The sequence below is a fragment of the Harpia harpyja genome, chromosome Z, assembly GCF_026419915.1.
Source record: "Harpia harpyja isolate bHarHar1 chromosome Z, bHarHar1 primary haplotype, whole genome shotgun sequence".
NCBI classification, from domain to species: Eukaryota; Metazoa; Chordata; class Aves; order Accipitriformes; family Accipitridae; genus Harpia; species Harpia harpyja.
The window spans coordinates 20,821,365-20,844,220 of NC_068969.1; the positions used below are offsets into that span (position 1 = coordinate 20,821,365).

The 22,856-nt window shown below is 39.3% G+C and overlaps 1 long non-coding RNA gene across 2 annotated transcripts in view; it reads left to right on the forward strand.

Annotated features, from left to right (window-relative positions):
* Positions 1-22,856, forward strand: part of LOC128136547 (uncharacterized) — a 214,804-nt gene that overhangs the window by 3,553 nt on the left and 188,395 nt on the right. For both annotated transcript variants that reach the window (XR_008233405.1, XR_008233404.1), the window contains exon 2: positions 3,350-3,428. This is a non-coding gene — a long non-coding RNA (uncharacterized LOC128136547). The remainder of the gene's footprint in view (positions 1-3,349; positions 3,429-22,856) is intronic.

Consider the following 22,856-nt stretch of genomic DNA (forward strand, 5'->3'; position numbering starts at 1 on the left):
CACGTCTCAGAGAAGAGAGGGTGCTCAGTGAAGACAAATTGCTGAGCATCTTTTCCCCATTTTCCATGCACACGGATGTTGCAGACCTGTCAGACAGTACTCACACATGCGGCATTTTGCATGGGTAGGTGTGTTTGGGATTGTATTTAGCTGACAAATCTGAGAGCCTTTGGATTGCCCTTAATTGACAGTTTGGCCCCCTGAAAAAGAGGTGAAGCTGTATTTATCCATAACTGTGTGTTCACATGGAGGCATCTCCAAAAGTCTTTAAGTCCAACCCTTTTCTCTTAAAATGTGAAAAATAGTCCTGTTTTCAAGAACAGGAATGGAAATTAATTCACTTTTCGTACTGGCAGAACGATCATGAATAATGTGGAATGTTCCATTTTTTCCACATCAGCAACACTGCTTTATCTCAGGATGCTTCTGTACCATTTCCAAAATAAACAGTTCTTAATACTTGCACAAGGTGTATTTGGCAAGCAGGCTTTTTTGATCATCCACTATTTCTTAGGTAAACAGTTGCCCTGCTTATGTATTTACAGCACTATTTACATTTTTACAAACTAAGGAAAAATTCCCTTTTAAAACATATGTCTTAGTTCAAAACCAGAAGCCTTATGGAAAGCCCAGTCTGTTAAGTAAAAAATACTTAAATTCTGGGTCAGCTGAGCCCCAGGATAGAAAAGCAAAAAAAAAGGTTAGGAGAATGCTATCTTGCCTGATGAGTACTACAGCAGGATATTGTAGAGACCACAGCTATATATGGGTTCAGGGAGGGTGTAGAGCATCTTTGGATGGTAAGTCCAGCTGTTGCTACTGACCTCTGTCTCTAGAAGTTTCTAAATTACTGATTGCCAGAAGCCAGGAGAGAATCGCTGCAAACAGACCAGGCCATTATCTGTGCAAGATGAGTATCCCCACCTGATTGCTCTTAGAGACAGGATTCTGGGCTTGATGACCTTTAATGTGATCCCAGTTGAGCTTTTGGCCTTTTTTTTTGGGGGGGGGGGGGGGGATAGTCAAGGTATTTTGGAAAATGGTAGTGGCTTAAGGAAGCCTTTTTATTTCAGTGCTGTTGGATTTTCTGTGGAATTTCTATTGCCTTAAAACACAAGTTTTTAAAAAGGAGGTTCTAGTACTTAGAAATAGTAAGCACAGATTTCAAAGATTTATTTCCTTATTTCTTGTTGAGAAAGGAGTTGGGATAAAGTGAAGCCATGGGTAGAGAGGTGTAACAGGCCTTTGTGAAGTTAAAGCAGGGACATGACAAAATTTGCTTGCTGAAAAGAAGCAAATATGGTGAGTGTCTGGAATGTGCTACTTGAAAAAAGTTGTGTGCAGTTTTAGAAAATTAATAATAATTTATGCATGTGATTTAAAATACTGTTATAAAAGTAAATTTAATCCTTTTTAAAATAAACTTTGTATGATCAGGCTAGGATAAGCATCAAACTGGGTATGCAGGTTGAAAATGTTTTGCTGCGGTCTGGACTTTGATGGGAAAGTTTGAGAACTGCTCTTTAGTCTGTGTGCTCTTCATTCAACTCTGGGAGCTGAACGAGAGCTCGAAAAAGTTGTATACTTCAAGTGTTCAAAGATTTAATACAGGAGGATTTTACAGCAGTGTTCTGCTTGGTGTATTGCAACTGTTTGTCTCAGCCGATACAGAGATGTGCAATAACATCACAGTGACATTTTGGAGAAATAGTGAGTTTGAAAGATCACAGATTCTACAGGTGATAGAAACTAAAGATGTCTGTAGGAAACATCCCACATCAGAAAACCTGAAGTGTGCATGCAGCTAGAGATCTCATCCCAAATCCCTAATGTTTCTATTTCAGGGACCTTAAGTCAGTGACATTCTTGCCAGGGGAGTGCTAGAATCAGGGAACTCTTAAGCCAGTGTGGAAAGCTCTTGATACAAGTTAAAGTTTTGATTAATATTAATGCTCAAAGGTCTTAAGAATTTAGTCCCCATTGAATTAGACAGTCAGTGGATTAATAAGTCATATGCTAAGAAGGTTACCCTAGGTCAAGCCATTGTTTTCTCATTAATATGCATCAATATTTACTCTTAATTCAAAATGGTGCAAGTGATGGAGTTGTGTGTATTCTGGAGACCAGTCACTCAATTCAGAAAAAGAAAGAAGGTACATCCTAGCTATTAAACAAACCCAGTTTTGCTGTTAAGAGACAAAAGGTACCATTTCTTAAACGTGAGGAGGTTTGGGGTTTTTTTCTGCTTAAAAAAAACCAAAACACACTTGAAGGTATGAAGACTCTTCCTTTTTGCATGAGCAGAGTCCTTTGGGAGCTCTAAATTTCTTCAGGAGTCATGGCTGAGTGGGTACAGAGACCCCCAAGGCCTCTCCACTATGGCTGTTTTATGTAACTCTCTAATTGTGCAATGATGTGGAGTGTCAGGAGCTTTCAAAAACTGTATTTGTGCTTAGAACACCCTAGAACTTGAGTGTAGTCCTACTGCACAAGATGCTGCGCCAGATCCATTCAAATTACATTGTTAAATATTAATATTCATAGCTATCTTGCACTAATGAAAACCATTTTGTGTAGCTCTCATAACTGTTTCAGTTTTAGCCTTATTTTTGTTTTTCAAATGTTTTGATCTAGGCAGCTTCCAGCTCCTTTCTTTTCTTTTTTTCTTTGTGGTTTTGCAATATTAAGTATGCCCTGAAATTTCATTAACATTTTAGACATTTAGTTTGAAAGTATAGTTGGTGTTTCTAAGATCTTTTCTGAACTTTGACAAAGGTTCCAAAATGAAGAAAAGTTGTATCTTTTTATTTTGGCAGTCTCTGCTACGTTTGTCAGTGACAGAATGTGAGCCTCTTGGCAAAACAGTTTTTAATATAAATACTAGATGTGACTGAAAAAATAAAAGGAGAATTTTCTGAAAACCCCTTGAAATGTCAAATTTGTTGTCACTGTAAAAAGTTAGAAACAGGTCATTATGAGGAAGTATTGTCCACAGTTTTTTACAATTCCTAAATGCAAAATGTAGATTTTCTGTACATTTTTTTCTTAAAATTGTATTGAAATAGATGCTTACATTTTTTATTTCCGAAATAACTAGTTTTGAAAAAGAAAATATTTTGTTAACTAGGATGCCACATAAAAATGCAAGGAAAATGTGTTGTCAGAAAAATTAGCAAAGTGATGATAATAATACAGCTAATGCTATATTTTAATTAAAAACAAAACAAGGACAATTTTCAAGGACATTAATATAAAAATGGTCTTAACGTTTGCAATCAGGCCTAGTAATATAACGGATGAGTCCCCAGGAGCATGAAGGAGACTATTTCTTATTTGTTTGGGTTTTTAGGACTTACTAATGAGGCTGAAACTTCAGATTTCGGAGCAGAGAAGATGGTTTGGAGCAGAAGACCGGTGTGGATATCCAAGTAAGTCAAGTTTGAAATGAGGACTGTGCTCCACATTCAGCATATGGCTAATTTTCCCTCTCCAGGGCATACGTCTGTGAGTAGGATTGGCAGCTTTGATAATGAGGGGCTGGAGATGGGGATGGAGATTTCTGTCCTAGGAAATGCTGTGGGTGTCATATAGAAAAGAGAAGGAAACAAAAGGAGGCTCCAGAGGGAGCGGTTGACATCCTCCAGGAGGTGAGGAGACTCCGGTGGAGAGTGAGGCTGGTCCCATGTGGGAGCCATGATGTGTTTGTGGCCTCGGAGATCTGTATTTGTATCTGCGTTAAACGGTTTCAGGGACAGCCGCAAGGTCACAAACTCCACTATTTAAGGTCGCTCTTTCTCACTTGTTTTTCATACTTCTACTAGTTAAAGTCCTACACACTTTGTTCCCAAACCTAGTGTATACATAAAGGAATACAGACACGTGCAGGGCCTGAAGTAGGGTAAGATGACTAACAGCTATCGACAGCCCGTCCAGACACATGTCAGAAACAGAGCTGAGGTCCATGAACTAAACATGCCAGTCTCCCAGGTCCACTGTGTGGCTCCTTTGGACCAAGCCTTCCCCCAGGAAAGGAGTTGGGAGAGGGGCAGGAATCCTTTTAATGTCATCCCCCTATTTTTTCCAAAAAATGTGTTGATGTGGCTAGCTCCAGAATTAATCAGAATTGCTACAGTTTTATACCTCTCTATGCAAATTTCCATTGATATTGCAATGGGAATAAAATTTTGAAAATGGTCTGAACAGCAGTTCCACGGGTATTGCTTCTCTTCTCCCTTCTCTTTCACTGCAGCTCATCTTTTTCACCATGCAGCTAAACTAGGAGGCTGAAAGCTTAGCAATTTATTTAGGATCAAGGCTTTCTCCCAAACTGCAAAGCAGAGTATCCTGCTAAACATCAGGAGAAGATCTGACTAGTAACTAGTACAGAGTGTTATATGATTGGTAACAAATCCCTTTCTGTAGCTGTTTGCTGCTGCAGGCTATTTTAGGAGGATGATTGTTTTCAATATAATGGCTTACACTGTATGTTTGTACATTGCTTTATAACAATGAGGACATGATGAGATTGCTCCCACACCTACTCTTCGTGTTCTGCTAATTAATTTTCCATTAGACAGCATTTATAAAGGCTACAAGATTTTTCCATACTCTAGGTAAAATAACTGCTCTTTGTAAAGGACCTTGTGCCGTAAAGTCAGGGAGACTTCATCTATGCTACTTCAGGCCAATGCAAAACCTTCTTACCATTTGCGAACTATGACTGTGACTGCACCCAGCATCCTGCATGTTCAAAAATTTGCTGCAAGGACCTTCTGGACATTTGCTACTTCAACAGCTGTATACTGGGGATGGGAGGTGCTTTTCCTACCCAGTCTGTTGTTTGATCATCAGAACTGTAGCTAAGAGACATTGTGGGAAGAGCAGACTGGTTCTGTCTCCCTGAGACGTGTTTAGATAAGATCCTGGTTGCTCTGCATTGTGTTTCTGGCTATACGCAGTCAGAGTGGATGTGCACTGCTATGGCCTCAAGTAACTGAAGCTCCAAAGCCTGTCCCTTTAGCCTAGTCTCTGAAGACTGATTTATTTTTTCCGAAGGCAGGTATTACCTAAAGATGTGGTTGTTACTCTGCAATAGCTTTATGCCTTCCGATACTTTTTTCATTAGCCACTATGGAAATTGCCTCCCCCCCCCCCCCCCCCCCCCCCATTGTAAAGAGAAATTCAGTAATGTTTGTAGAGAAAACTGGGCTGACTGGTGAAAAATCATGAAAAAATCATGGTATAAGTAGTTGGTTTATAGATTATTGAAGCTTGATGAAGTGGGCTCTAGTGACTGATTTAAGTCATTGAATAACAAGATAGAAAGTAATGGAAAAAGCCAAAGGTAACAGCCTTGATGGTAGAGTTAAATGATTTATCTGACTATAGCTATTCTAAAGGCAAAGGTTAGTGTACTGAACTGGTGTTAGGAATTATTTCAGGAAGCATGCAAAGCTCTTTCAAGTTGCCGAAATTTAAGTTGTACATTTGCCATTCCTTTAGTATTTGCCTCAGTTATCATATAAAAGTACGGTATTGACCTCTACTGTGTAATGTTAACACATACGCAATTATCAGGAGTTTATTGAAGACAAACAGACTGAAATAGGGTGGCACCATTCAGGCCAATGGCAAAAGTAAGGGTAAAACTGTAGGTAATAATGGTAAGGTCATAGTTTTTGTTTTTTGGGGTTTTTTTGTTTGGTTGGTTGTGGTTTTTTGTATAGTCAAATGCTATGATTCACACTTTCATATTTTCCAAACATTTGGAGATCATTCATTCTTGTCTAGCAGATCCTAACTGCTGAATTACCTGTGATGTAGACAACAGTGTTACAGCTAGCAGTAATTTGGGCGTATATGTGTAAAACCCATTTTTCTCCTTTTTGAACTGATGCCTGCCTTCCTTTATTTTCCTATATAGCCTGCTTGTCATATGCTTTTTCATACTGCCCATGTCAGTTCTCTCCCTGTTGCTCTTCTTTTATTTATTCTTTCATTTCTCCACTCGTTTCCTTGTCCTCTCCATATTTTCTCATCTCACACTGCCTGCCAGTGTGACTACAATTCTGTATCTTTCCAACCCACTGCATCTGGTTTTACTTGGCTGTCCTTGGCAGGCCTTTTATATTGCTCAAGGGGTTGGCTTCTTACTGGAATATACACCCTTCTGGGGCCTTGGCTGGTAAATGTTAATGCTCAAACTGTGTCTGCATGCTGTTGGTGGCATTTTGCAGAAGTTCTTGGTCTCTGGAGTCAAGTCTGTCACGAGGACGAAGACTATGTCTGTTCTCAAACACTGCACAGGAAGGCAACATCAAAGTGACCTGGAAAAAAGTAGAGCAGAGGAGGCTGCAAGATATGATCTACATAACTTTAAAAGTCATGAACCTATGGAGAGAACTTTAAAATAGTAAAGTGGAAGGGGTAGAGGCAAGTCATGTGTTGGGGAAGTTGCTTCTCTTTGGTTGGAAAGACTGTCCCACATGGGGCAGGACAAGGGGAGGGGGATGTATAAAGCTACTTAAAATATCTGTGAAGAAGAAATACATCTCAAGTGATAAGACTGAGAACTACAACTCTAGTGAATATATATTGCATAAATGCTACTCAGTTCTGCACAACAGAATGCAAGCTCTTTTCGTTAAAACAGTGCATGCATTCTTGAAAATTCTGAATTAAGCTGAATGAAGTTAATGATAGGCCAAGAGGGAGGAAGATAGGAGACTGGCAGGTTTCTTGAAATGAGTGGACACATTGATGCCTCTCTCATCTGCTGCTGGAAGCTAGTAACTTGGTGGGAGTAGTAATGAAAGGAACTGATTATAGAAATAACACACAACTTTATTTCTTGCTAGGAAAGCGCAAGGCTCTGTTACACACAGTGTATTTCTGCTTTAGCATTGATTTATCTGCAGGATAAATTAACTTCTTTCATTATTATTTCTTGTTGATTTTTTTCATATGGCTCTACTACTTGACTGTTATTTTCCCATAACATTTTCCCAGCATGCCTTCAGAAATATCAGAAAATGCTCACAAACACTCCAGAAAAGTGCCAACTAAATATTCCACAAAGTGCTTGCAGATCTTGTGCAATGTTTCCCCTGGTCTTTCCCAGCTGTTTTTTAACATTGATCTAATATTTCCCCCACGAGCAGTTAGCATTTTTGTGACATTAAACATAGTGGGGAGGTTGTGTTTCCACATATGAATAAAGTGACTGCTCTGATTTTTTGGAAAAAAATGAGTGTTCAGTCTTCCTCTTCACCAAAAATTGCTGCTCCAGAGTGCTTCTTAAGGATCTGGTTTCTTATGGTCTTTTGGGGTTGTCTGTGGCTTCTCCAAAGGAAATAAGGTACTTTTAATATTACAGTTCAGACTACTCAAAATACATAGCATATGACACTTTGGTTTTCTACTGGCATCAATAGGCTTCAGATCAGGCTCTTAATATTCTACATAACGTTTAAACAGATTACCTGAAGTATTTTTTAATATACCTGTGTGCTAAAGAAGAGATATCTATGCCAGCTGTCTACAGCATGAGGAATTTAGGTTATATGGATGCACGGTCATGCAAACCTTACCTGTCTCACGAAACAGTTTGTATTCACTTCACGAACAGTTATTTTATCTTTTCTTTCCTATAAGCTGTTTTTAAACAACGTGACCCAAAGAAAGACTGACGAGACCTAATAAGAACAAGTTTTGTGCTGTTTGTTTAATGCTAATTGTTTCATTATGGGTCCGATCCTGAATTGTAGCACTGCAGTCATGAAACTCTTCACCTGTTTATTTGAAACCTGTGACTTTGGGAAGCACAAGAATCATTATCCAGAATCAGGCCTCTGATTAGGCTGATCAAATCTAGTAATGCATAGTTGCTTTTAGCAGGGCAGGCAAAACCCAAAGCTTGTTGTCTTTTGAGGACAAACAGTTGCGGAAGGTATTGCAGGTTCTTCAAATCCATTTCTCTGTGCATATAATTGGTAGAAATCAACCTGTACCGTTTTTATAGAGCTAGTGGATGTTATAAAAATGTTCCAGGTAGATCTCAATATGGTCTTAATGCAACATTGAAAGGAACTGTCTCTTATCAGATATAATTAGCTCTTCCTGTTAGAATACTTCTACTTCACTCAAAAATGTCGCTTAGATTTGGACTACACACATGTGAAACTAGATAAAGCCATCTCTGGACAGAGCATTCAGCACTCTGGTATCTGCTGAATGGCCACTTTTCATAAAACAGTTGAACAATGAGAGTTAAATGTCATCACAATATTTCGTGTATTCAGTGTATTGCCTATTAGGAACATTTTATGCCACTACTAAATTCTACATTAGACTTGCATTATTAAGTTCTGCGTTGGATTTCTAGGCAAATACGTATTAGTACGACACTACACTGTGCAGCAGAAGTTGCTCTATGCATACCCAATTGAAATTCATTCCTGATTTCCAAAGGCCTAGATACATCAGCACTCAATATCAGACGACTGTGCTCAAGCAATCATCTACCACCAAAATGAGCAGGTTTCCCTTCAGATAACTAGTGAACTATTTTCTAGCTCATTTTCAACAATTCTGAGTTGGGGGAGAAAGGGAAGTCTGATGCGTTGATGCTCATTGCAGGTTTTTGATGGAAATGCGTATAAATACAGTAATATGTTCTTGCTATACAGAAGGCACATTTTAGGATTCATGAGTTTTTTAAATGATGAAGACATAAACAAAGGAAATTTTATTGACTCTGACCACGACTTAGCAAATGAAAACACTTGCTACTTTTACTGGTGTTAGTGGAAAGCTGCTGCTGCTCTTCACCCTCTTTCACTGTACTTCCTCTGCTGTTGCTTTTGACTGTAACAAGTTATCATGTTTATGGGTATTCTGAGGAGTATTATGTGAACTTCAGTTTACGTTAGGGCTCAGTCTTATAGGTGTAAATACACTGATGTTTTTGCTTATCCAAACGTCTGCTAGCTGTTTCTGAGGAGAAAACCCTACTACCTCTTTATCAGTCAAAACATCCAGAATATGGGAGATTTTGTAAATCCAGATTATGTTTTAGTAAGAATCTTGTCATTCTCTAAGACATGTATTGTAGAAGTGCTTTTGTGACCATTTAGAGTGTTCCTTTTACCTGGGAACCCACTGATAAAATCAAGCTCCTTGGCAGACTTTATTGTTGCCTCTAGGTTTGTCATGTCACTGGTACAGGTAGTATGCTTGATTTGCTATGTTATTTAACTTTGCTTCCAGCCACCAATATGTCCACTTTATCCGTCCTGAAGATAAGACCTTCTTCACTAGCAGAGTTACACAATTTGTGAAAACCTTTCCCTTGCAAAATGCAAACAAACAGGTGCTTGGTTCATTCAACAACATAGACGTCTGCTTAGAAGATGAGTCAGCTTCAGCCTATGCAGCATATATGGTATTGCGCTTGTGCTTGGATGAAAAACAAGGTAAATAAGTCAGCCTTTTTTTCTATAACCTGGAATTGCAAGATTTTTCTTAAGTCATTTTTAGAGTGAAAAAGTATTGTATTGGAAAAGACATCAATGGCCCAGAACACATAAAAAGTCAAGTCATCACAGGCATTTTCAGCTATAACAGGTCCTTCTACAACTGACAGGCCTATTCAAAATTGTAACAGAGGGATGTCTGACATTTTAAGATATAACTATTAGTTTCATATTTCATATGAAAATATTTCATATTTTCTTCTAAGAAATGCAAAATAATAAAAAATATAGAAAAGCATTATTATTATTATTGTTGTTATTATTTCTAAAATGAGCAGCAGATCTTGGGTGTCACCCCTCACAGATTTCAACTTCAGTGCCCAGCTCTTAACTAGAAAGCAGAATTTTGCGCAAGGTGATTGAAATGACTTTTCTGGAATCGTACGGCAGTTGAGTGGAACGGCTCAGTTAAGCCCCAAATTGTTCGTGTCCAGTCTGGTGCTTTAGCCATTTATCAACATTATCCCTAACCTTATTGAGAAAATGTAGACCTAGTAGACAAAAACCATTAAAGGCAGAAATGGTAGTGTAGACAGCACTTTTCTTGGTATCTTCTGCAACCTATGCTCGGAAACACCTGTTTTCAGGAACTGGCTCTAAAAACTGCCATTACTATTTTCAGCAACAGTAGCATGTGAGTGAACATGGAGGTTGATTTAATCTCTTATACCTTAGGTGCATCCTGTACCTCTAGAACAGGACTTGGGTGGTTATTCTGGGTAACAGTAATACATAGAAATGTTTCTGTATTAGTAAGAATATACATATAGAAGTTATAAGAAAAGTTCATACTATAAAGACTATATGCTTGTAAAACAGGAAGAAAGGCAGAAGAAAACAGAGTTAATAAACAGAGACTGAAAAATTACAAACTGTTGTAACTCTAATGCAGTACTTAAAATGATAGGTCAGGGTGGAATCCCTCGCTGTAAGTAGTATCTGCAGACTCATACAAAATCTTTATGAAGCAGAATTACTGTTGACTTAAAAAATGACTATTACCCATTTATGCTCTGGTTTTGCAGTCTTTTTTTTTTTAATGATTTGCTTATTTGTTTTCAGTACTGCTTAATTAGAGAGGAACCATAATAAGACAGGCTTCAAGGCTCAACTTTTGAGTTTCTTAAACCAATCTAGAGAGACCATTGCTCCAAATAAAGCTAGCTGTATAAATATACCATTGTATAAATGTTTGAGAGATACTATTGGACTGGAACAATATCCCAGAAGTTACTTCTAAGATTTATTGCCTGGGAATCTGAATAATATTCTGTAGAATCTCTACTATCAGTATCAGGCCATGATCCGCTTTCCTTTAATTGGCTGGTGACATACACTGTAGCATGTTATTCTTGCTATCTACTTAATCCTAGCGAGAATAAACTAGTCTCTGGAAACAGCAGTCTTATGAAAGAAAACATCAGACTTCATATAAACCAGACTTAAGGTTCACAGAGAGGGGTGCCCTTGTCCTCACTAGACTAAGTAGTTGTTGCATGAATAACCCGTGCTGGCATATGGAGCACCTTTGTTGTCTTTGTTCTGTGATGAGCTGAAATGAGACGTCAATGTTCATTTGTCTCCTGCTGTGCACACGCCAAGGAAAGAAGCACCTTTTTGTGCTACTGACAATATTTGAATGTCCCTGGGCTTTTAAGAAGCACAATGTATTCTGCGGCAGTCACTGTGCATTTCTTGTTCAAGGTTGATTTAGTCCAGTTTAGTCTGCTGTTTGCATGTTTTGACTTTTTAATTTATTCATTGTGAACATACAGCTGAGAAAAAGATCCAGGTTGCAGATGACATTGGGATGCCTAAATAAGAAGACAAACTGTTCTGTACTGCCACAGGGCGATGGCAACTATGTGAGTTCACAGTTAGTTTTCACATTTCACATAAATGAGTTTACATTTAGATCCTTCCTTAGGGAACTGTTTGGCGTCCTTGTGTAAACAACAAGGCCTTCCTTGCCCAGAATAGGCTTCTATCCCAGCCTCAGCTGGCATCTCACAAAATCCGCAGAAGTCCGAGCCGTCCGTGTGAAGGACCTGCCTCCCCATATAGCTCTGCTTTCCTTGCCTACAGCAGTGCAACTTTCCTGTCATTTATGCTGCTGCCACAACACCTGAAAGGTTTCAGTGCCAGGACTTCTCCAAAAGCAGTAGAGGAGTCCCTGTAATTCCCAGGCAGACTCCCATCTGGAAAGACCTTCAGGGTGGCGGAGAGCAGGCTGCAGAACATTGCAGCCCCTGCTGTCTTGTTAGCAGCAGGCAGCAGGACCGGGGCTAGGCGCACTGCAGCGCAGCCCCGTCCTCTGCCATCGCTTTGGAAATGAGCTGTGCGGGGCTACTTGCCCTCGCAGGTAGTGGTGGCTGTATCTTCTCACTGCTTGTTAACCATGAATACATTGGAAACCGAAGGACGACTGGTCAGGGTTCCTCTAACTAGTTAAGCAATTTAGTTACTTAATAATTAACTGGCTAGACTTGCCTAAGGAAAAAACCTGTATGACTAATTTTTTTAACAGAAAAAAAACACGGTTGCCAGGAAACAATAGCATTAGTTTGATGTGGGTTACCCTTAGCTGATGTATTTTAGTGGATTGAAAAGTGGAAGGCGGGTAGGAAGATAAAGAAAAGTAAGTCAGAACAGTTCACAGTGCACAAATTACGTTATTTCAGAATCAGTGCAGAAGTCTGTGAGTAGTTAGTCCTGTGTAATGCTTGCCACCAAAGGCTGGAGGAACCATTCTACTCATGTGAAATCCTAGGACTTTTCACGTAAGGCCTAAGCAGGGCAGGACTTTGCACAATAGGTCTTGTTCTTAATACTAGTCAAATAAGAATTTTATGTGGCAAATGCAGAGTATTTTGATCTGGACTCAGAAACCATTTTGTTCATAGAACTAGATGGCAAGCCATGATAGACACCTCTTAAGTAACTCAGTAGAAAGTTCTCATTAAAACTTTTCCAAGAAATAATTTTTAACTGGACCTGCTTGTGGTTGCTAATGAATGCACCAGCTGTGCTTCGGTGTTTGTAATGCAGTTCAGGTCCTCCTTTTGCTAAAGGAAACAAATGCATTGTCATTTGTCAAAGGTAACAGTCCACCTAATTGCTACTTCTGAGTGCACTCGTGGAGATATCTTGTGACTTGCAAAACACTTAGAAACCACATGGAATCGGGTTATCTTGTCCAGTGGTCACATACAAGCTTTGTGTAAATACACATGTATTCCTTCCTGAACTGTTGGCGGTGTGGTAAGGAGTTACTTATAGTTGGGTTGAATGTTGTATCATTGTCCAAATAAATGATTTGTTTGGAGTGGCAAAATCTTCCAAGGCAAAGTGATTTTCCATCTATTATTAGACCAACTGATTTAGTTAGAAAGAACACAAAGTTTTCTGGTGCTCAAGTCATTTTTTTTATAAGATTTTGTGGGATTCTTAAGGGGTTCTTCAATGACTCAAAGAATGAATTACATGCTCCAAATTTGTGTATTTTTTCGCTGTATCATTTAGTCTACTGAACATTATTACATCCTATAGACCTTGCCTCCCTTCTGTTCTTGGAAACATTGCAATTTGAACTCATAAACCTTCATTTGGGAATTACAAAACCTCGCATTGCGTATCTTATTCATTGAAGAATTTTAAAGGAATCCCTGGAGTCCTACTTGCCATGTTTTCATAATGTTTAAATCTGATTTGTTGTAAAATTCTCTATAGCTTAACTGAAAGAGTTTTAAATTGGGTGCAGAGAAGATCCAGGGATTTATTTTTAAATATATTGTGGAAGTTGCTTTATTTACTTATAAGAAAGACGGAAAATTGTGGTTGGACATGAGCCTGATCTTTCAAACAACAGTGCCTTCAGTGGAGTCTGGTGACAAGTTTCTGAGCTGGTGTTTAGTGACCATGATGATTAGAGGTAACATAAACGATCAATTTGATTTTCCAGTCATTTTTTTAATTCCTTGCCTGATGCTTAAAAATCTGTCTTGGAATAACATTTTTTTACCCTTTCAAGTCTTTTTCAGTAATTTGAAACTTTTTTGGACTCAGAGTTACTCTGAAGGTGTCTGGGATAACACACGTTCATGCTTGCGGGTTAAACCCTAATGTGAACTTGACTTACTTGACAAACAGATTTATTTCCAGAAGACATCCCTCTTCCCTATTTGAAATGGTGTTTCAACCAAAATCAAGTTGATAGACTTTCATTTGGGGGAGAAAAAAAGAATGTTTCAGTAATGTAAGTTTCTGAATAAAATATTTAGATATTTTAAAATGGAATTTGAGGACCAGATTGCTTGTTCTTATGAGAAATTCTTTTGACAGTTTAGAAAATTCAGGATTTTTTAAAAATAAAAAGTGAAACATAACATCTGAAACCAAAACATATTTTCATGGTTTTTTTTTTCCTCTGAAAACACTGATGTTTTGTTATTTAACTCCATTTGTAAGTAGCAAAAAACCCCAGAGACTGTCAAACAGCCCAGAAATGGAAAAGTCAGTGCCCTGCCCATCTCAGGGTTGCCTGGAGGAATTCTGTTCCTCGTCTGCTGGTGGAAGTCTCTGGCTACTTCACTGAAACCATGACGCTAGACAGCAGTGGCACAGAAAAGAATGGTCACATTCTGGTTTCCCTTCAGGGTATCCAAGAAAACAATTTATACCCAATGCTGCATCAGAAGGGGAACAGCCACAAGGGTCAAATTCACTTGCAAGGACTCAGTAATGGTGAGGTCTGCATGTGAGTGTGTTCTGGATATTTAGAAACAAGTAATCGTATTATTTTCTTCAGTTTCGCAATCTACCTTTAGATAAAGTCCTAGCAAGGCTATATCCACTGAGGCAATATACACAAGTATTGTGCTTTTAAAGCATATTGCTTGCTAGAAGTACTGATACCAGGATCAAGACTGCCCATGTGTATTGGGTCTGGCTGAGATGGAGTTAATACTCCCCATAGCAGCCCTCATAGCACTGTGCTCTGCATCAGTAGCTAGAAAGGTGTTGATAACACACCAGTGTTTTGGCTACTGCTGAGCAGTGCTGGCACAGCATCAAGGCTGTCTCTCCAACATTTTTGCCCCCCCCTCAACGGCAGGCTGGGGCAGGGCGAGATCTCGGGAGGGGACATAACCAGGACAGCTGACCTAAACTAACCAAACAGATATTCCATACCATATGACGTCAGCTCAGATATAAAAGCTAAGTAAAGGGAGACGGAAGGGGGGCATTTTTTGTCTTCAGGAGCAACCACTACGCGTACTGAAGCCCTGCTTCCCAGGAAGTGGCTAGACATCGCCTGCTGATGGGAAGTAGAGAATAATATCATTTGTTTTTCTTTGCTTTCGCGCGCGACCTTGGCTTTCAGTTTATTAAACTGTCCTTATCTTGACCCACGAGCCTTTGGTTATATTTTCTTCCCCCTGTCCAGTTAAGAAGGGGGAGTGATAGAGCGGCTTTGGTGGGCACCTGGCATCCAGCCAGGGTCAACCCACTACACCATGATAGTGCACAGATCCATCCCACCATGCAGTTTATCTTAAAAGGAGCCAGTTAAATGCTTGAGTAAAAATGAATTTTCTGTTATGTGGAACCTGGTTATATTAAAGTGGACAAAGTCATTATGCTCAGAAATTTTCCCTTTCAAAAACGCATGCAACAGGTAAATACTGAGATAGATTGTACAGTTGCAAAGAATGCCAAATGATGTGTGGAAGTTATGTGACACTTTACTGCATTAAAATATTCTTGTGGCTTTTTTTTTTCTTTTTTAATCTGAGACAAAAATGTATGCTATACTGCTGTGACCACTCATGTCACAGAAATCTGTCACCCATTTCCCAAGCTACTAATGCCAGAGAAAAGCTAGAATTACAGGGATATTTAAGGACATTCCTTTTAAAAATAGTAAGACACTGAACGGAATCAATCTGCAGAAGTAACTTACTAAATTCTTAGACAACTTTCCTCACATCAGGAAATCAAATGTATGTGGACACAGATGTGTACTAAACTATATAGTCAGGATAGTTTGCATCCTGGTATTTAATATACCAATGAGCTGATGATTATATATGTTCTGCTAATTTCCTCTTGAACTATTTCTAGTACCATAAGCCTAACTGAGATCTGAAAAATGTAGCAGTAATTTCAGAAAGCTTCCAATTTTATCATTCTTTGTTGCTTGGTAACAATAGTTTTAGCCCAAATAAAACCTGAAAATTAAAATAAATTATTATGTTTTTAAATAAGAAAATAAAAAAGTTCAGATTAGAAATAATCCAAACCTCTCTGCATAACTTCATCAGTTTTCCCCAAATGCTGCAGGGGAAGAACTCTGTCCCTGGCTTATTCCAGTGGAACATGTTTGTGGAGTTTGCAGGGGACGTAAATTAAAGCGGGAGAAAGTCATAGGAAAGCTGACAGCAACTCAGTCTGTTTTAAAGAAAACAAAGTGAAAGTCAGTGGGAGCCTGGCTGCCCTGGAATGCCTGCCCCAGTTGTGAACTGTGAAATCCAGATGGTTCTCCTCCCTGAACGGGGAGTGCTGCCGCAGCCCAGCCAGGCCACGGCTCGCCAGCTCTTATACCTGCGACCCCACGCCACATCCTTGGCGGAAGGTGGTTTTGTCCCGTATCCGTACTGCTGGACCGCTACAGCCGAAGCTCTGGCTGCGCGTGGAGCCCCCGAGGGTTTCGGCAGCACGCAGGAGAAGCAGCGGTGCCCTGGCTTTCCTGGTGGGGAGGAGGAGGAGCGTGATGCCGCAGCCGTGCTTCGGCACGCGGGGACAGCACGTTGCAGCGTGTGCCCCAGACACGGTATTTTAAACGTAAGAGTAGCTGCGCTGAAATATTCCAGATATTTAATAGATAAAAATGTCCTGTCTTCTGCAGAAGACTATTTCTATTCAGTAGCAATATAAACTTCCCTATGTTGCCAGTATGATTAAGCTTACTTGGACATAACATCAAAAAGAGATGATTCAGACTTCTCCTGTATCAGTAACTGGATTATAATCACATTGTTTACTTTGGGCCATGCTAAGCCAGCATCACTCCAAGTGCAGAATCTCCATGTTAGAATCACTGAATTCAAAGGATGGATGGGCAGCTTCTGCCCAGAGTGTGGGCAGAGTGGCCAGAGCGTTCTGCACATATCGATCTCTTGATCCTTAGTGGTAAACTGCACTTATTGCTGGGACATAAATATACCATTGTTCTCAGACATGTTAAATCCAAGTGTATGTCCTCTATACTGATGCGGAGTGGGAGAGAAGAAAGTAGCTTCCTAATTTTGGAGCCCTCTAAACTGTTAATGGTGCTCATATCTTAACTGAAGATTAAAGAACATGCTCAGAGGACTCACTGCCTTCTGCAATTGCCATGGACTGCAGTGCTGCAAGGTCACATCTGATGCTGGAGATTTTCCAGTGTTTTTTCTGAGGTGTTGATATTAATCAGCTTTCAAGGGCAGGGTGGCATGTTTAATGATAATGGAAATGTCTAATACTAGTGCTTTTGCTAGCTATCTCTTGCATGCCTGACTTCCAACCTATCTGTCAAGATTAACTAGAATTTATTATGTTCAGCTTTCTTTTAAGAGGTGTCATTAGAGGCATATAACCATTTGTAAGATTTATTCATTCACCTTAAGGATCCTGGAAAGGTGTGCAAGCTCAAGGAATGCACACATAACTTGGTTTGGGATGGGGTGAAGGCTTCAGCTTAACAGAAACATTGCTTAATGAAGAACAAATATCAGCCCAGGGTACCATTCTACCCAATATCAGTCTCCTTCTAAGGCAGATGCTATCTGGTCCTGATGTAGCTGTGTTTATACAAGTGCTTTTAAAGCAAATTTGGTTGCCACCAGGCTGCTCAGAATACCCTCAGTGCCGCCAGCAGCATGTCTTTAACTTCTCTGTGATGAATCTCTTCTCAAAACTTGATCCACCGTCTCCCTGACCTGACTAGCTTGCACCCCAGGAGTGGATGCAGAATCCCAGAAACATCTCTGGTTCATTTCGGTAGTGAACATATACCAGAAGTGATGCTTTTGTAAATGTTAGACTTATGATATACAGCGTGCTACGGAGACAATTTGCACATGCTCGGTAAATCCATCAGTATCTGTTTACCCACGCATACATCACAGCTTGGCAGTCCCAGAGACACTGCACTCATTACAGGTGCATGGTAGAGTTGATCCATATGTGGTCAGATAGGGCTGCTTGACATCTGGAAGTGCCAGACAAATTTACAAAATCCTCCATTTTTTTCCCCAGTGACATTTATGGGTGGGAAGGTGAGATGTTGCCTCATTCATTCATACGTACCTACACTTGTAAGTAAGCCTAAGGAGGCAAATGCATTAGAATAAGACAGATTTTAGCTATAATTTCTGAAGTATTTTAGAAAGGGAAATTCCTTTGAAGGGAATTAAGCAAATGGAGTATTAGTAGCTGCTTCCTTTGTTTCCAAAACTTTATAGAGGGCTGAATTTAATACAAGATGCTTGAGTAGTGTAATGACATCTTAGCTCAGTTAAGAAACTCTGCAAAAAAATGGGGAAGTCATGGAGTGCTTAATGTCTGCACGACTGATTGGAACATTCTCCTGCAACATTCATGTTCTTCAAACCTGATCATGGCATTGGGAAAATTAAGTCAGGCCCTTAGTGATGCTATTGATATTTTTGAGTTTTAAAATCCATGTACCTGAGTAAAATTTTGGAAAACTTAAACAGCGTCTGCATCAAGACCTCAAGGAGGTTGCCTGGAGCCCATATGTAAATTATTAAATACTACATGTAATGGAACCCAATATTCTTGGAACATGAAGGAGCAGCTAAATGGAAACTTTGGCTATTACCATATTCATGTTTCATGCTAAAATATTTTCAAGATCAAAGTTCTGTTATTAAAACAATGGGCACAAAAATAACAAAATTACTTTTTGTAAACGAAACAGATTCTTTGTATCTAAGAGGCTTTTCACAGAAATCTTTATTTTGAAATGGTAATATGTTACAGATTTCTTTGCTGTACTACTTTGATTCATTCATTAAAATATTTTTAATTTTGGCATTTGCAAAGGTCTAAATAAAAGCATTTTAGTTACATAAATACAGACTCTGTGGACTCAACAGTAATATAGTACGTTTGGAAAACTGTCAGTTATTCTGAAAATATACAAAGACCAAACCACAGACAGAATTTTCTGTACATTGTAAACATTCTCACAGTATGGGTATAAATATCCCTTCTTTGATTCATTGCATGCCAGGTCTTCAAGTAAAGAGATAGAAAAAGAAGCTAAAGAGAAGGGATTATAAATTTACCATGACACTTAAAAGCAGTGGAAGCCAAACAAGAAAAGAGCTTACAAAGTTTTAAGACACTGTATACAGACAGGACCGTAAAATTATAATAACAATACTAGATAATATAATCTCATATTTACATCGCTTTCATCTGCCCAGATCCCCACAAGCTATAGCATATTTAAGAACTTGTGGTGGTGGTTGTATGCAGAGATCACTGTGTCTGGTGGGTCCTGGGCAGCGCTGGGCAATTGTTTGATCTCAGAGGGAAGCTGAAGAACAGTTTAACAGGGTCAGTGAAGAACCTTCTCCAATACGGTGCATGGAGCGTGTCTATTTGCAATATGAAATGTTTCAAGACCAGGTTACCGATTCTTCTTGTTACTTCCGTAGCAATGTTTTCCCCCTCCTTCCTTTCAAACTTCTTGCTGCACCAATTTCTTTCTTTGCTTTGTGGACCATCTTGTCCAATATCATCCTTCTGTTCTGTGCAAAGTGTTGCTTGCTTTACAGGAAAGGAAACCCACTAGTTGGCAATGATATAGTGTATTTCTGAGGCAGAAGATTTCCCTAACTTTGGTCGTGCAGCGCGTACCAGAAAGCAGGACCATTTATAACATGATTACATTAAGCCTATCTAACATAGTGGCAGATGGTCTCATTGTCTAGACCCGTATCCAGTTGCTGATTTACAATACCGTTAATATCTTTAATTCTGCTATATCTTGCAGCAAAGAGCTTGGTGTTTGGTGTCCAGAAGTACTTCATTTTGTTGGTCAAGGGTTAACAAGCATATGTAGATTCCTCCTCCTATGAACCAAACCCTTGCTTAAGGAGAGGGTAGAGATTTGGGCAGTTGTCCTTTCCCCCTGGCTACAACACCTAGAAGAAGCCGGGTCCATCTGGGCCAGACTGTTGGCTTCCCGAGCCCGGGGAAGGAGAGGGAGGAAGGTCCCTGGGCCGTGGGGAGGGGGCAGCTGAGGGTCCGGGCTCCCTGTGGGGCTGACAGACAGGGGAGCTGAATAACGCTTCATTTTACATGTAAATGTATGTAAATTTTGGTAGGTCTAAAGTACATTTAGACTTCAGAAACTAATGATTTTGGTGCCTCTTCTTTTTTCCTTTTAAATACACGTTTTCATTGTCTTTTAAACATGCATTTAAAAATCCACCGTTTTATGCCCAGTAGAGTAAATCCTGAAGCCTTTCTCAAGACGAGCTCCTCTTAGGAGACTTGTTTGCTCTTTTCCTGGCAGAGCTCCCAATGCCTTGATAGCAGTTTTATCTGAGTAAAGCCCTGCGTATTTGCATGACACTGAAGAGCTAAAATTATCTCTAAATGGAGCAAAAAAAATTGCCAATATGTATTGTTCTAAGAAAGATTGCTCTTTGGTTGGCCCAGAGGGGATGTATTGTAAATATGATTTAAACATGTCTCTGCTACTACTGTCTGATCTTATCATCAGATGTTGCTGTGGAATTTGTCTATGCAGACTGTAGAAGGGAAAAACAGATTGAGAACATTAGCTTATGCTGTGAGAAAATATCTCCAACTTGCTTTGTCTGGCACAAAAAAACCCCCCAACCAACTAACCCCACATTAGAAATATGCTATAAAAAGGGAAACAAACATTAAAATGCTGTCTATCTACTTTTATCACTCTGAACTTAAAATGTAAGTGCTGGTTATTGATTCTTTGATGTCAGGAAAGTGACATTTTTCTCCGGTCCTGTCTGACTGTTGTGATGAACTTCAGGTTTTCATCCGTCTTCCTGACACTAACGGTACAACGTGCCTCTGAGCAAAATCACTGCCTGGAATTCGATTACAATAGAGAAGCAGCAAGCACTTTTCAGGGTTCTTTATGTTAAAAATCTTGTATTTGTCCAATAAATCATTAGTTGTCTCACAGATTGGTCTAGAGAGAGGCTGACTTTTTGTCAGTAGAAATTTTTTTCAGCATAAGCCAGCAGCATATCACACTATATATGTTATGATTGTTTGGCTTTTTTGAGGAGGAGCTCGGTAATACAGCACTGGGAAATGAAGATGACAAGGCCTATAAATGTGTGAAATTAAAGGGAGTTTAAGAAATGGAGTATGTTATCAGGCAGAGGTCACAATTAGTTTTGCAGAGCCAAAGCTTTTTATGTTTTGTCATTTTCTAAGCACTGAAACACAAAGTTGTCCTGGAAAGTGCTGTGAATTGAGAATAATATTTGCATTTTAAAGTTGTTTTAAATGAATCTAGGAAAGATAGGAAGATGATTAGGTATGAAGGACTATTAACAATAATCTGACAAGATTACTAGCATGTCTTCTATTTAATTCATACCTTAGGGTATCTCTTTATAGATACCAAAGATATGATTTCATAGGTAAAGTACCTAGGACAGTTAATATAGTTTCTATTAACAGCGTCGAAGGCAGGATGGTGAGAATTTCAGTACAGACATGCTGCGGATCTGTGGATAGGCTCAGAGAGGTGATACGCATGAAAGTCCACTCTCTCATCTCTTCATATTACATGGTGTAGCTGTGTATCAACGCTGACGTAAGTTTGCCTATACTTGTCTGCAGTCAAGCCTTCTACTGGAGTGGAGCCATCCTACCGGGGAAGCAAACTGAGATTCCCCCTGCAGGCCAGTTATAATTAAACATCTAATGAAGATAAATGGAGAAAAAATATGAACATTTTTCTGGTTCTTTTTGCATTGAAGGATACTTGGTGCGTGGTCATGTCCATCTACAGCCTGTATGTTGTACAGCAATCCATAGTGAAAAGAATCTCTTGCTGCTCAAAATGTGCTGACCAGGCAAATACTCTGCTTAGATTAGGGACTAGTGACCCTAAAAAAATAAGTCTGGGGCCCAGGACTTGGATATATTCCCAACTTTGCCACTTGTCCGCTAGGTGACCACTGGGATTAACTAGGTTGGGTCTACATATTCTTCAAGCTCGTTTACTGATTGTAGCACAGAAACAACTGAGACAGAAGAAATAGAAACAAATAACCTGGCCTTGTCTTCCTCATCGGTTATCCATTTCACAGAAATCAGCTTAGCAAGAAGTGTTACCTCTCCATACCATCCTTCTCATTATTTACATGGACAGCCTTTAAGGTTGCATAGTCTTACTAAAGCAAACCTAATCAGTCAAGTCATTGACCAACAATAATATCGGAGCATACTGCGTACAGAGATGAGACAGAACTGGAGACTGCGTGAGATCTGCGGATACGTGGTTAGTGCTTTGCAAGACAGTCAAGTGGTGAGGTGGTGGTGCGATGTGTAGGCTTGAGACAGATGTGGAAATGAGCAAAAACACAGGCTGGAACATGTTTTAGACTTTAGACTTCAAACTGTGAGACAGGAGAGGTTACAAGGAGCTTCTGTGACTAGAATTGTGGAATTTAGGAAAATGCTTAGCAGAATTTGGCATGGTTAGAAAAAAAAATAAATTTTACCTACAGGAGCTCTGAGTAAGAGTATAATCAAAAATAGATCTGAAGGTACATGACTGTGTGAAGAACAATAAATGAATGAATGATAAGTCCTTAAAGATTCTATGTAGTCCTTATATTTTTATAGAAAAATATTTATGGTCAAAGGAGTCTTGCACTTGTGTAAATAGAAGCTTCCATATGGTAAGAATACTTAAAAAGGAGTGAGGTTTGTCTCTTTTGTATTATCTCAGCTGCTTTTTTGGCTTCTGTAGCTGCTGGTGATGCATTCTGTAACATCTTTTTTTCTGACTTTATTCAGAGACAAAGGTGGGATGCAGCCAGTACATTATAAGAAGGAAACTGTTTTTGGAGTGCTTCCCAAAAGTGCTATTATTTTAAGCGAAACTTGTACGATCAAATATTTGGAAAAAATCTGTCATCCTACAACATTTCACGTTTTGGTAATGTGTATAATCTGCTTCTTTTCTCATTTTCACTGTTTTCTTTCAGGAAAATGGCAGAAATCAGTGAAGTTGTTATT